The sequence below is a fragment of the Hyperolius riggenbachi genome, chromosome 10 (assembly GCF_040937935.1).
Source record: "Hyperolius riggenbachi isolate aHypRig1 chromosome 10, aHypRig1.pri, whole genome shotgun sequence".
Taxonomy (NCBI): domain Eukaryota; kingdom Metazoa; phylum Chordata; class Amphibia; order Anura; family Hyperoliidae; genus Hyperolius; species Hyperolius riggenbachi.
Genome location: NC_090655.1, coordinates 69,992,804 through 70,006,646, shown reverse-complemented (window position 1 = coordinate 70,006,646; position 13,843 = coordinate 69,992,804). Strand labels below are relative to the sequence as shown.

Below are 13,843 nucleotides of genomic sequence, written 5' to 3'. Positions count from 1 at the left end.
ACTTAGGGTGTAAAAAAGTGCCACACATGTGGTACCGCCGTACTCAGGAGAAGTAGTATAATGTGTTTTGGGGTGTATTTTTACACATACCCATGCTGGGTGGTAGAAATATCTCTGTACATGACAATTGTTTGATTTTTTTTTACACACAATTGTCCATTTACAGAGAGATTTCTCCCACCCAGCATGGGTATGTGTAAAAATACACCCCAAAACACATTATACTACTTCTCCTGAGTACGGCGATACCACGTGTGACACTTTTTTTGCAGCCTAGGTGCGCTAAGGGGCCCAACGTCCTATTCACAGGTCATTTTGAGGCATTTGTTTTCTAGACTACTCCTCACGGTTTAGGGCCCCTAAAATGCCAGGGCAGTATAGGAACCCCACAAGTGACCCCATTTTAGAAAGAAGACACCCCAAGGTATTCCATTAGGTGTATGGCGAGGTCATAGAAGATTTTACTTTTAGTCACAAGTTAGTGAAAAATGACACTTTGTGAAAAAAACCCAATAAAAATCAATTTCCGCTAACTTTTGACAAAAGATAAAATATTCTATGAACTCGTCATACACCTAACAGAATACCTTGGGGTGTCTTTTTTCTAAAATGGGGTCACTTGTGGGGTTCCTATACCACCCTGGCATTTTACAGGCCCAAAACCGTGAGTAGTCTGGAAACCAAATGTCTCAAAATGACTGTTCAGGGGTATAAGCATCTGCAAATTTTGATGACAGGTGGTCTATGAGGGGGCGAATTTTGTGGAACCGGTCATAAGCAGGGTGGTCTTTTAGATGACAGGTTGTATTGGGCCTGATCTGATGGATAGGAGTGCTAGGGGGGTGACAGGAGATGAATGATGGGTGTCTCAGGGGGTGATTAGAGGGGAAAATAGATGCACTGAATGCACTGGGGAGGTGATCGGAAGGGGGTCTGAGGGGGATCTGAGGGTTTGGCCGAGTGATCAGGAGCCCACACGGGGCAAATTAGGGCCTGATCTGATGGGTAGGTGTGCTAGGGGGTGACAGGTAGTGACAGGAGGTGATTGATGGGTGTCTCAAGGTGTGATTAGTGGGGGGAATAGATGCAAGTAATGCAATGGCGAGGTGATCAGGGCTGGGGTCTGAGGGTGTGGGCGGGTGATTGGGTGCCCTAGGGGCAGATGGGGGTCTAATCTGATGGGTAGCAGTGACAGGGGGTGATTGATGGGTAATTAGTGGGTGTTTAGAGGAGAGAACAGATGCAATGCACTTGGGAGGTGATCTGACTGCGGGTCTGCAGGCGATCGGATGGTGTGTGTGGGTGATCAGATTGCCCGCAAGGGGCAGGTTAGGGACTGATTGATGGGTGGCAGTGACAGGGGGTGATTGATGGGTGGCAATGACAGGGGCTGATTGATGGGTGGCAGTGACAGGGGGTGATTGATGGGTGATAGGTGATTGGCAGGTGATTGACAGGTGATCAGTGGGTTATTACAGGGGAGAACAGATGTAATTAATGCACTGGTGAATTGATAAGGGGGGGTCAGAGGGCAATCTGAGCGTGTTGGCGGGTGATTGGGTGCCCGCAAGGGGCAGATTAGGGTCTGATCTGATAGGTAAAAGTGACAGGTGGTGATAGGGGGTGATTGATGGGTAATTAGTGGGTGTTTAGAGGAGAGAATAGATGTAAACAATGGATTTGGGAGGTGATCTGATGTCGGATCTGCGGGCGATCTATTGGTGTGGGTGGGTGATCAGATTGCCCGCAAGGGGCAGGTTAGGGGCTGATTGATGGGTGGCAGTGACAGGGGGTGACAGGGGGTGATTGATGGGTGATAGGTGATTGGCAGGTGATTGACAGGTGATCAGTGGGTTATTACAGGGAAGAACAGATGTAATTAATGCACTGGCGAATTGATAAGGGGGGGGGGGGGTCTGAGGGCAATCTGAGCGTGTGGGCGGGTGATTCGGTGCCCGCAAGGGGCAGATTAGGGTCTGATCTGATAGGTAACAGTGACAGGTGGTGATAGGGGGTGATTGATGGGTAATTAGTGGGTGTTTAGAGGAGAGAATAGATGTAAACAATGGATTTGGGAGGTGATCTGATGTCGGATCTGCGGGCGATCTATTGGTGTGGGTGGGTGATCAGATTGCCCGCAAGGGGCAGGTTAGGGGCTGATTGATAGGTGGCAGTGACAGGGAGTGACAGGGGGTGATTGATGGGTGATAGGTGATTGGCAGGTGATTGACAGGTGATCAGTGGGTTATTACAGGGAAGAACAGATGTAATTAATGCACTGGCGAATTGATAAGGGGGGGGTCTGAGGGCAATCTGAGCGTGTGGGCGGGTGATTGGGTGCCCGCAAGGGGCAGATTAGGGTCTGATCTGATAGGTAACAGTGACAGGTGGTGATAGGGGGTGATTGATGGGTGATTAGTGGGTGTTTAGAGGAGAGAATAGATGTAAACAATGGATTTGGGAGGTGATCTGATGTCGGATCTGCGGGCGATCTATTGGTGTGGGTGAGTGATCAGATTGCCCGCAAGGGGCAGGGGCTGATTGATGGGTGGCAGTGACAGGGGGTGACAGGGGGTGATTGATGGGTGATAGGTGATTGACAGGTGATCAGTGGGTTATTACAGGGAAGAACAGATGTAATGAATGCACTGGCGAATTGATAAGGGGGGGTCAGAGGGCAATCTGAGCGTGTTGGCGGGTGATTGGGTGCCCGCAAGGGGCAGATTAGGGTCTGATCTGATAGGTAAAAGTGACAGGTGGTGATAGGGGGTGATTGATGGGTGATTGATGGGTAATTAGTGGGTGTTTAGAGGAGAGAATAGATGTAAACAATGGATTTGGGAGGTGATCTGATATCGGATCTGCGGGCGATCTATTGGTGTGGGTGGGTGATCAGATTGCCCGCAAGGGGCAGGTTAGGGGCCGATTGTTGGGTGGCAGTGACAGGGGGTGATTGATGGGTGATTGATGGGTGATTGACAGGTGATTGACAGGTTATCAGGGGGGATAGATGCATACAGTACACAGGGGGGGGGTCTGGGGGGGTCCTAGGGAGAATCTGAGGGGTAGTGGGGTGATCAGGAGGGGGCAGGGGGCAGGGGGGGGGGGGATAAAAAAAATAGCGTTGACAGATAGTGACAGGGAGTGATTGATGGGTTATTAGGGGGGTGATTGGGTGCAAACAGGGGTCTGGGGGGTGGGCAGGGGGGGGTCTGAGGGGTGCTGTGGGCGATCAGTGGGCGGGGGGGGGCAGATCAGTGTGTTTGGGTTCAGACTAGGGTGGCTGCAGCCTGCCCTGGTGGTCCCTCGGACACTGGGACCACCAGGGCAGGAGGCAGCCTGTATACTACACTTTGTATACATTACAAAGTGTATTATACACTTTGTAGCGGCGATCGCGGGGTTAACATCCCGCCGGCGCTTCCGTATGGCCGGCGGGATGTTACGGCGGGTGGGCGGAGCCAGTTGCCGGGGGAAGCGCGCGTCATCAATGACGCGATCGCTCCCCCGGCATAGGAAAAGGACGCAACGCCCTAAGGCGTATTGCGGTCCTTAAGGCATCCACTTTGCCGCCGCCCATGGGCTGTGGGCGGTCGGCAAGTAGTTAAGTAGAAAAGTAGGAACAAGAGGAAAAAAAATCTTTCAAAAAGACCTTGTAGTTTTTGAGAAAATTTATGTTAAATTCAGCGGAAACTTTCGCGATTTCCACGAAAATTTCTGTGAAAATCCACCTACCGCACTTGCATTACCGATTTCCGAATTTCGATGCAGAAATTCAATTTCGAAGTGCTGCGATGAACTTGGAGAAGATACTTGCAGAACTCTAGATGGAAGATTTCTGTTGGGTTGATGAATCTAGCATGTGTACAGCGGCCCTGACCTCCCTCAGTGGATCAACTCAGCGAAGTGCTGGCTAAGCTCACGATTCTCCCCACTCCCCCCTCAGCTTTGTGTTACCTATCTTCTCCAATGCTTATTCGAAGTCGTGATATTTTCAAAATTGGCTTTCTAACATTCAAATCCCTACACGACCTAGGCCCTAGATAGAAGGATTTGTTGCAAATCCTTCCCACCTCCCACAACCACAGATCAAAAGGATCCAATAACTTCACTACCCCAGAGTTCACTTAAAATCCTTTGGCGCCATAGTGTTCTGTCATGCTACTCGTACCCTATGGAATGCCTTGCCAAGCTTAATCAAGACAGCTCCAACCCTGGAGACATTTAAATCAAAATCTGAAAAGCCACCAGTTTAGTCTGGCATTTATGATTACATAACATTTCCCCCCTGTACACCTCACTTTGCACTGATCTGCGGCAAGCTTATGCGCTGTGGGTCCTACGGGAGAAAATCGCTTTACACAGGTTGCGTTGTTGTTGTTGTTAATACAGAATGTGTGAGGCTGAGGATTAGCCCAGCAACCAGGCAGGAAGTATTATTAACAGAATGGGAGCAATGGCACCTCCTTTTTCTCTTACTTCGGGTTTCCTTTAGAAACATTTACATGTTAGGTTTGGGATTCATTATCAATTGTTAAATATTGCACAATAGTGTATGAAGAACAAATTCCCATGTATAAAGACAATGGGCTTGATTCAGTAAACGGTGCTAACCCAGTTAGCACGCCTAAAGACTTTGGGCGTGATAACTAGGGTGCTAACTGGGTTAGCACCGTTTACTAAATTCACATCGCGCGCAAAGTCCCACACTGAAAACTTTGTGTGCGCACAGCGCGGTGTGCGCGAAACATCGCATCGCGGTGCGACGAAAACGGTGCACCTGATGCGCCTATAAGGTCGCATTGGGTGCGACTTTAACGTCACATGGTGCGACGTTAAGGTCGCACCCAATGCGACCTTATAGGCGCATCGGGTGCGTTGTTTTCGCAGTGCGTGCGCAAAGTTTTGCATGCGGGACTTTGTGCGCGATGTGAATTTAGAAAACGGTGCTAACCCAGTTAGCACCCTAGTTATCACGCCCAAAGTCTTTAGATGTGAATTTATCATGCCTTAACTAACTTTAGGTGTGATATAGGGCTTTTCACAGGCGTGCTAACACTTAGCACGGTTTACTGAATCGAGCCCAATGAGATCTTTTATTTCCTATTGCACAATCCCTACAAAAGGAGTATATATTACATGCCCAGCAGCTAGAGCATGATGCACAGTGACAATTCTAATTACATTTGACTTTTGCCTGTCTGTGCTCAATTTCAAAAGAGAACTTGGATGAGAGGTGACCATGACAAGGGTGTGGACAGAAGCCTTGGCACATCATTGCTAACAAAATATTGTACTGCTATGATGTCACGGATATAATGGACTTCAGTATAGTAATTGATAGCTTGGCTTATTACAAAATATATGAGGGAGCCAAGGGAGCAATTCCCTGCTAGGCATCAGTGAACGCATTTGTGTACCTTTAGGGAACCTGTAAAAATGAGGTGACAACTGTTATCTTTGCATTGGTTGTATATTAAACAAAAGAAAAGTTCAGATTTAAAATTGTCTTTAAAGTCTTAATAACACAGTATTAATGAAATGGTGATACTGCTTTTGAGCATCACATGAACTGATAATTCAGTAGTATTTTCGTGAGAAAAGTACTATTTAAACAGGAACTTTAGTGAAAAGGGGAAAAAAATAAACCTAACCAATACATTGCAAAAGTGAGACGTGAGAAAATAGAAGAGAGATCAAGAAATTATTGATATTCGCCATGTAATTTGTTCATGTTGTTTGATCCACAATCAACCTGCGTATGATCATCTTTACTACTGGCAAACATGAAAAAAACAGACAGCACCAACTGCCATTATCTATAACCACACCCACTAACATTGTGATAGGCTAAGGTTGTTTTTTTAATAGATATACATATACACAGATGGAGATACTGGTTGCTTGGCAGTTGGAAACAGTTGTTATTTCCCACTATGCAACAAAGCTCACAGACAGACATCACACTGTGGGAGGAGTTTCAGCACAATATCAGCCACACAGACCCCCCTGATGATCTATTCGAGAAAAGGTAAAGTTTTCTCATGGGAAAGGGGGTATCAGCTACTGTTCGGGATGAAGTTCAATCCTCCATTACAGTTCAGTTTAATACAGTAATAAAAACAGCTTATTACAGTACAGTTCAGTACAGTTTAAGAAAAAATCTGTAACCCATCAACTGGAAAAAGCCAGTACTGAGAATGTTTTCATTTCTGCTCAGTCATCGTGAAAGGAAGTGGCGCCTCTGTAACACTAATAGTAAAACATATTGTCCATATTCTTTCACAAAAAATGGAAGAAACCTTGTTTTGTCCTAATCTAACCCCCACAAAGTACACCTTGTACTCCTATCTCAAACTGGCACTACCCATGTTTATATAATATAAAACTTGCTGTAGTCTAGAGGAACTTTATTATATACACATAAAATATGTGCAATACTCTTCAGTGAGGTGTGGCTGTAATAATAGGTTTTCAGTCTATAAACGAGTTGCTTTCTCATGCTAAGATCAGTCATTAAGTTCAGTTAAACCGAGAACGCGTTTAATCAAACAACTGTTCTAGCTGCAGATTCCAAATGTCCCGTAACACTCGTGGTAAAAAATAAATAAATAAAATGACACTGGTCTGAATGCTTTCTCGACAGACTATACAGAGTGAGAAAGAAAGAAAATGTGAGAAAGAGAGAGCTGGAAGGATAGATCAATAGGTAGATAGCAGGGGAGGACTGGCCTAGAGGGCAGGGAAGTAGTTTTCCCCTAGGCCACTTGCCTTCCATTAAAAGCTTAGTGACCATCTGCATATGCTAGTAGGGTCACACTGTTATTATTCCGCTGTTGTTCTCTTGTGGCTTCCTGTCTGCTAAGCAGTGGCCAGAAATCATAGATGACCTCCAATATCAGCCAGAAGACATAAGTGCTTCCCAGTATCTGCCAGCAGTCATAGCTGGTCCAACATACTGTATTGTCCAGCAGTCATAGGTTGCTCTCAAAATCAGTGATTAAACCATCAGTGATAGATGGTTCTCAATAAAACAACAATAGCATTTGTAAAGCGCTTTTCTCCCATAGGACTCAAAGCGCATAAGCATGGTTTAGACCAATTATTGGTTGATTGATACCAATATCGGCCAGCAGTCAAATAGCACCCAATATCAGCCATAAGTGACCCCTAGTATTGGACAGTAGTGATGGGTGGTTCCCAATATCAGCCAGCAGTCATAGATAGCACCTAATATCAGCCAGCAGCCATAAGTGGCCCCTAGTATTGGATAGCAGTGATAGGTGGTTCCCAATATCAGCCAGCAGTCATAGATAGCACCCAATATCAGCCAGCAGCCATAAGTGGCCCCTAGTATTGGACAGCAGTGATAGGTGGTTCCCAATATCAGCCAGCAGTCATAGATAGCACCCAATATCAGCCAGCAGCCATAAGTGGCCCCTAGTATTGGACAGCAGTGATGGGTGGTTCCCAATATCAGCCAGCAGTCATAGATAGCACCCAATATCAGCCAGCAGCCATAAGTGGCCCCTAGTATTGAACAGCAGTGATTAGTGGTTCCCAATATTAGCCAGCAGTCCTAGACGGCTCCTAGTATCTGCCAGCAGTCCTAGTTGGCCATAATCTTATCAGGAATGATCCCTGTCTTTCTCAGTGGTTAGCAAGTACTACAAAGCTGAGGACGTACTTTGGGGTAAACTAGAAAGATGCACCACCACCTTTTCTCATTCTCAGCATTCCTCCTTCCCCACCATCACCCTCCTCTAACGCCACGCCATTAGGTTTGTTTAGCTCCAAGCCAAATGGTACCAAATAAGCAGATGGCTTGTAGTTAGTGATAGCCAACCAAAAATAGGAGATTATCATCCTAATGGACTTGGCAACTAACATCTCCATGGATACCATGAGTGCATGAGTCATAATAATGACTTTCTAGAACACTATTGTACAGTGTGTACAGATAGATAGATAGATAGATAGATAGATAGATAGATAGATAGATAGATAGATAGATAGATAGATAGATAGATAGATAGATAGATAGATAGATAGATAGTCTGATGTTAAAAAAAAAATCTACTGCACACCTAATACATTTTTATACATGTAGAAGAAACATGCAGCATGCTGCTTTTATTCTGCATGCTGTTTATGTTTTACTTTAGTTTGTATTGCATTTACTGCCATTTTCTCATGTATTTTAATGCATATGAATACTCATAATCTGTGTAAGGAACACACATGAGAACACGTAGGTGAACATGTTTGAAGGTGCAAATGTAGCTCTTGTGATAGGCATTTGCAGACCAGGGCCGGTTGTAGCTACAATGGGCCCTGGGGCAAAAGTAACTTGCCCCCCCTTGCTGCCCCCTTCCAACCAAATTACCCCCAGGGCCCCTGAGTCTGCTGCCAGACCCGATCCAACCTCCTCCCCGCCACACAACATCAGTGGGTGTCCATCATACAGTATGTCCTCTAAAAAAGCATTTTTGGGGTTCCCATTATTCACCTCCTCCTTTTCCTATATAGAGTAAACACACATCACCGCTGCTTTCCTAGGTCACCATAGCTGGAGGGGCACCTTGGGGGCTCCCATAGGCCCTGGGGCCCACTTTGCCTCTATTGAAGCTCCGGCCCTGTTGCAGACATGACATCACCACTAGATCACAGCTACCTGTCGTTGTTAATGGCGATCCTAATACTTTCATCACAATAAAAGACCTTAAAAGTGTACCTGAGGTGACATGTGACATGATGAGATAAACATGTTTATGTAGAGTACAAAACATTAATAACCAGGCTGTTTTACTTGTTTTCTTTTGTTGCCTGAAAGAGTTAATTTCTAGGCATGGAAGTGACAGCGTGTCGGTACCTTGTCAGGAATACAGTAAACATCCCTGATAAGGAAATCACAGCCATAAAGGTTTTCCTGGCAGAATACAACTTCTGAGGGCAGGGAAAATACACAAATTATTGACCTTTTTCTAACTCTGGGACACTTAATAGGCTGGCACTGATTAGAGACAGTAAAACATTCAACCTACTTTGTAAATATGTACGTGATATACAACAAAAAAACCGAGAGCCCAAAATAGTGAAGTATGTATTGGAAAGGAAGAGAATATATGAAACGTAAGTGTTTATACTTACAATCCAGGGTTACCGCTAAGGCAACCACTGCAGAGGCAGGTGAGGAGTATAAGCCTGTCCCCACTCAGGATTAAGATGTCGCTCTCTGTGGATAGAAGAAAAAAAGAGGGCGTATCACCCCTCCACCAGGGGTGGACTTCTTGAATTGTACAAATGTACAGAGGCGCCAAAAGGATAAAATTCGTTAAAAATATTAAAACGTTCGGGAGGCGGTGGTGGACCAGCCAACCCAAAAACAGACACGATGCTGCCAATTCTGGTAACAACAGATTTATTCACATACTCCTAGTAACAATTTGCAACGCGTTTCGCGGGTATATTCCCGCTTCCTCAGGCAATAACGAACAGGAGTACACACAGTGCAGTCTTAAGGTCACGATAAGCACCTCAGGCGCCTTGTAAATACAGTATGTTTAAATATAAAATAAAACACTAGGATACTTAAAAAAGGTCATTTTTAGGAGTAGGAGGATAAATATAATTGTTTATCTCATCGGTTTATTTTCACCTTCGGATTCACTTTAACTACTGACGTGATGCTGCAGACTCCGTTGTTTATCACCACTAGATCAGACTTGATGACTGTCCCTTTATGTCCGTTGATATCACTGGTGTATGAATCACAGCAATGTTGTTTGCTCTTTAAAATCACTCTTTTTCAGTAGAATAAAGAGACAAAATTGCTATAGCAGAAAAAGGGCCGGATTTACCTATAGGAACGGTAGGCACAACCTAGAAGGAGCTGGTCCTAAGGAGGCAGCTCAATATCATGAGCCCCAACACCCCTTCCACTGCCTGCTTCTGTCTGCCTGCTCTTTCTCTGAACCGCCCACAATTTCTTGCCCATGTGTATAAACACATAATATGAGGCACAATAATTGGCTTTTGTATAGCACTGCATATCTTCTATAAAGTTCATTTATTTGAACACAAGTTTTTCCTGTGCTTATCAACATAAAGGGGATGTGGCCTAGAGTGTGGAATTTGCTGGGGGTGGAGTTTAAGTAGTTGTGAGGTCATTCGGCCCCAAGAGGGAGGTAGGGCACTCTGATCAATACAAGACAATACGGGACTTTGTGCTGTCACACAGCCAAAGTGCAAAGAAAATGTGAGAAATGGGCCACACTATACTATTATGTATCCGCTGTTAAAAAAACAAAGAATGTTATGCGGTAGTAATATGTTGTGCCAGCAGTGAGAAATTCTATCTTTCATGAATTTTTAGAGAACAGTACCGGAGGCAGGATTGCACAACAGGTAAAAGGCTTGATTCAAATGCAGATGTTAAAAGAAAAAATACTTTTAAATCTCCATTTAAAATCATTTTGCACCCCACACAAGTTAGTTAATTAATGGTCATTTTAGTATTTGCAATGCCTGTACAATTTGCAAAGGACCTAGTAAATGAAACGTCTGTTTGAGATCTAGAAAGGTGTTTTAGGCATATAGCTGAGCAAGTGTTTTGATGTGCTTTGTTTTTTTATTATTCAGCATACCCTTACCTTTTTTTCCAGGATTCCTTTTTAGGGCTGGAATCCACTAGAGAGCTTTTTTGAACGTTTAGGAATCACTTTAAATCGCTATCGATTTCCCTAAATGCTCTGCCAATGTAAATATATGAAATCAATTCCACAGTAGTGATTGTGATTAGCAAAACCGGACATGCAGCATTTTAGGAGCGTTAGCACTTCAATATAAAGTATATAAGATCCGGTAAATCGCTCACGAATCGCTACACATTAGCGATTTGTGTGTGATTTTAAATTACTGCAAACTGTAAAAAAAATTATAATCATTTGAAAGGACCAATCAGAATTAAAATTGCTAATCGCAAATTGCTACCGAAAACACCTGAAAACGCTCATGAAATCGCTTACAAAATGTTAATTAAAAACGCTATTGATTAGGATAGTGCTTTGTGATTTGTAGTGGGTTCCAAGCCTTACTATGAATCCTTCATGCATGCTGCTATTGGCAGAATGAATGAGCCAACCAGTGTGGGGCTCTGCTGCGCACATTTGAAAAAAAGCTGCCTGGAAAAAAGGGTGCAGGGGATTGTCGCTAGTAGAATATCAGTATAATGACCGATATTGTACTACTTAATTTCAACAGTAAAATATCGGTATTCTTTACCAATTCTTTACTATGACCTAATCTAACCCTAAACTCACACAGAACCCTTCCTACCTATGCCTAATTGTTAACCCTCCCTCTACCGATGCCTAAACCTTATTGCACAGTGGGTAGCCATGGCGTCCGCTATGTTATCTGGCGCCTCCAGGGTCCCAGATTTTCCACTATTTACCAATAATTGCAGCAAATGGTGGCACCCTTTTTTACTGATTTGACACCTTGGTCCTTGATCCATGATGGGGGTTTCTGCAACAGGAGAGCAGACATCTATCCCAGGCCAGCCTGCATGGGGACGAGGGTTTACAAAAGCTGGAGGACATGCAGATTTTTTTATAAAAACAATTTGATAAAAATATTTTTAAAAAAGAATAATTTTGTGAAAAATTAAGAAAAACGTGTGAGCTGAGCAATGTGTTATATCTCCTTGGGGTAGAGCAGGTGAAAAGTTTAGCACTCAACCGCCCTTATTTTTGATGTTATACAAGGTTGAAGGTAGTTCATGTTTTTCTAATTGGGTGATACGAGTAAATCTTTGCATACATGAATAGACAGTCACTTGCCCTTAGGCAGCATTCACACTGGTCAGCTTCTTGTGTGATTTTTTTCGCATATGTTTTTTTCACACTATGCATGCTTTTATGTGGAAAAAGTATTTTTCACATAAGCTAATGTAATAGATAGAGAACATGCATACTATGTTCTCTACAGTGCTGCTCTGCTGTAATTTTTTTTCTGCATGCGAAAAACGTATTAAAGTGTGAACTAGCCCATTCATAAACATTGGTTCTCAGTCTAGATGTTTTTTTTTTTCCAATGCAGAAAACGCAAAAACAGACAATTGTGAAGCTGCCTTAATACTAGTGATTTTGTAATTGAATCAGACCCCAAACACGATTAGATAGGTAGGCAAAAAGACAAGAAAAAGAGAGAGCTATTATTGTATAAAGTATATTTTCTTAAACAGTTTTAGGTGTGGACTTTACCGCTATGCTAATGAAAGCATATGGGTGCTTACATATAGCATGTGGTGCGGTGCACCGGAAGTTGCCGCACGGACATACCGACGTCACTGTGCGACCTCTGCGGCGACGTGCGGCAGATCGGAAGTTGTGTAAATCTATGGTGATGCCCTTTTTTTGCCAAAATGTTGACGTGCAGTGCGGAAGCGTATTTTAACAATATGCTTCTCACGCTTCCGTATTTCCGAAACAGGAAGTGACCACAAGCGAGCGTCATCTCCTGTTTGGGTTAGTACATATTAACACGGTAATCCCCAAAGGCCTGGTTTTGGCGCTGCCGCCTATCCATAGTCTGAAGCCAGCCTAAAGGTACCCAAAAATTGTACAATTTTCTTGCCCAATTGGACATTGGGTCCTAAATAAATTTAAATTGATTTTTGATTGCAACATTTGCAGTCGATATAATGATTGATATTAAGGACTAAAATTTATTGAATGATTGATCCGTTAGTCAGTCATAAAATCATTATATCGATTGGCATATCGATGGAAAATAAAATTGAGTAATAATTTAATAATTAAGGCCAGCTTTAGTTTTATACACATAATGGATCTTTAAAAAAAATAAAATAAACAATTTTAGGTTTATATTTCAGAGTTTCTACACCTTTGTACATGAACAATTTGGTAAATAACACATTTACAAAACCCCAAATGAATTCCTGTACTTACACCTGATAAATGTTACGCAGAGCATTGTAATGATTTTTACTTTGAAAAAGGGCAGCTATATCTGAGACAGTGGCCCATATGCAATTAACTTTTCTCCTGAGTTACCTGAGTTATCACCTAGGAGATCATTTTCATCTTCTCTTTAAAATAACATTTTCGTCACTTTGCAATTGAAAAAGTATTAAAAAAAGTGAGTGAAAAAGTACTGTCAAAATTATTTTGAGTATTTTTTTGCTTCCTGGTGGCCAAAAAAAAGTCTTGTATTTACAAGTTGCAAAAAATATCTCCTAAGGGCCATGGACCCTTATTCAATTAACCTTTTCTGCTGAGTTTTCTCCTAAGAGATAATTTTTCATTGTCTCTTTGAACTAACATTTCAGCATTTAAAAAAGCACCAAAAAGTTGGTGAAAAGTACTATGAAAATTATTTTTAGTATTTTCTTGCATGCCGGTGATTTAAAAAGCATTTTATTGGCAAAACGGTTAATTGCATAGGGGCCAAGGGCCCCTATGCAATTCACTTTTTCACCTGAATTTTCTCCTAGGTGAAATTTTCAAACTTGTCAATAAAATGCCTTTTAAACCACCGACAAACAAGCAAATACTCAAAATAATTTTTATAGTACTTTTTCACCTACTTTTTGTAACTTTTTCCACTGCAAAATCCTAAAAAGTTGTTATAAATCAAAGATGAAAAATTATCTCCTAGGAGAAAACTCAGGTGAAAAAGGGAATTGCATATGGCCCAAGAGGTGTGAAAATATCACCTAGGACAAAACTCAATAGAAAAAGTGAATTGCATACGGGCCAGTATCTCACCTATTGGGAGTAATAAGCCAAAAATAAGTGAACCTTCTAGAAAATATTCT

The 13,843-nt window shown here is 42.9% G+C and overlaps 1 protein-coding gene across 2 annotated transcripts in view; it reads right to left on the bottom strand.

Moving 5' to 3' along the window:
• The window catches only part of LOC137536099 (ATP-dependent translocase ABCB1-like), an 89,457-nt gene that overhangs the window by 63,569 nt on the left and 12,045 nt on the right, over positions 1-13,843 (bottom strand). The window lies entirely within an intron of this gene.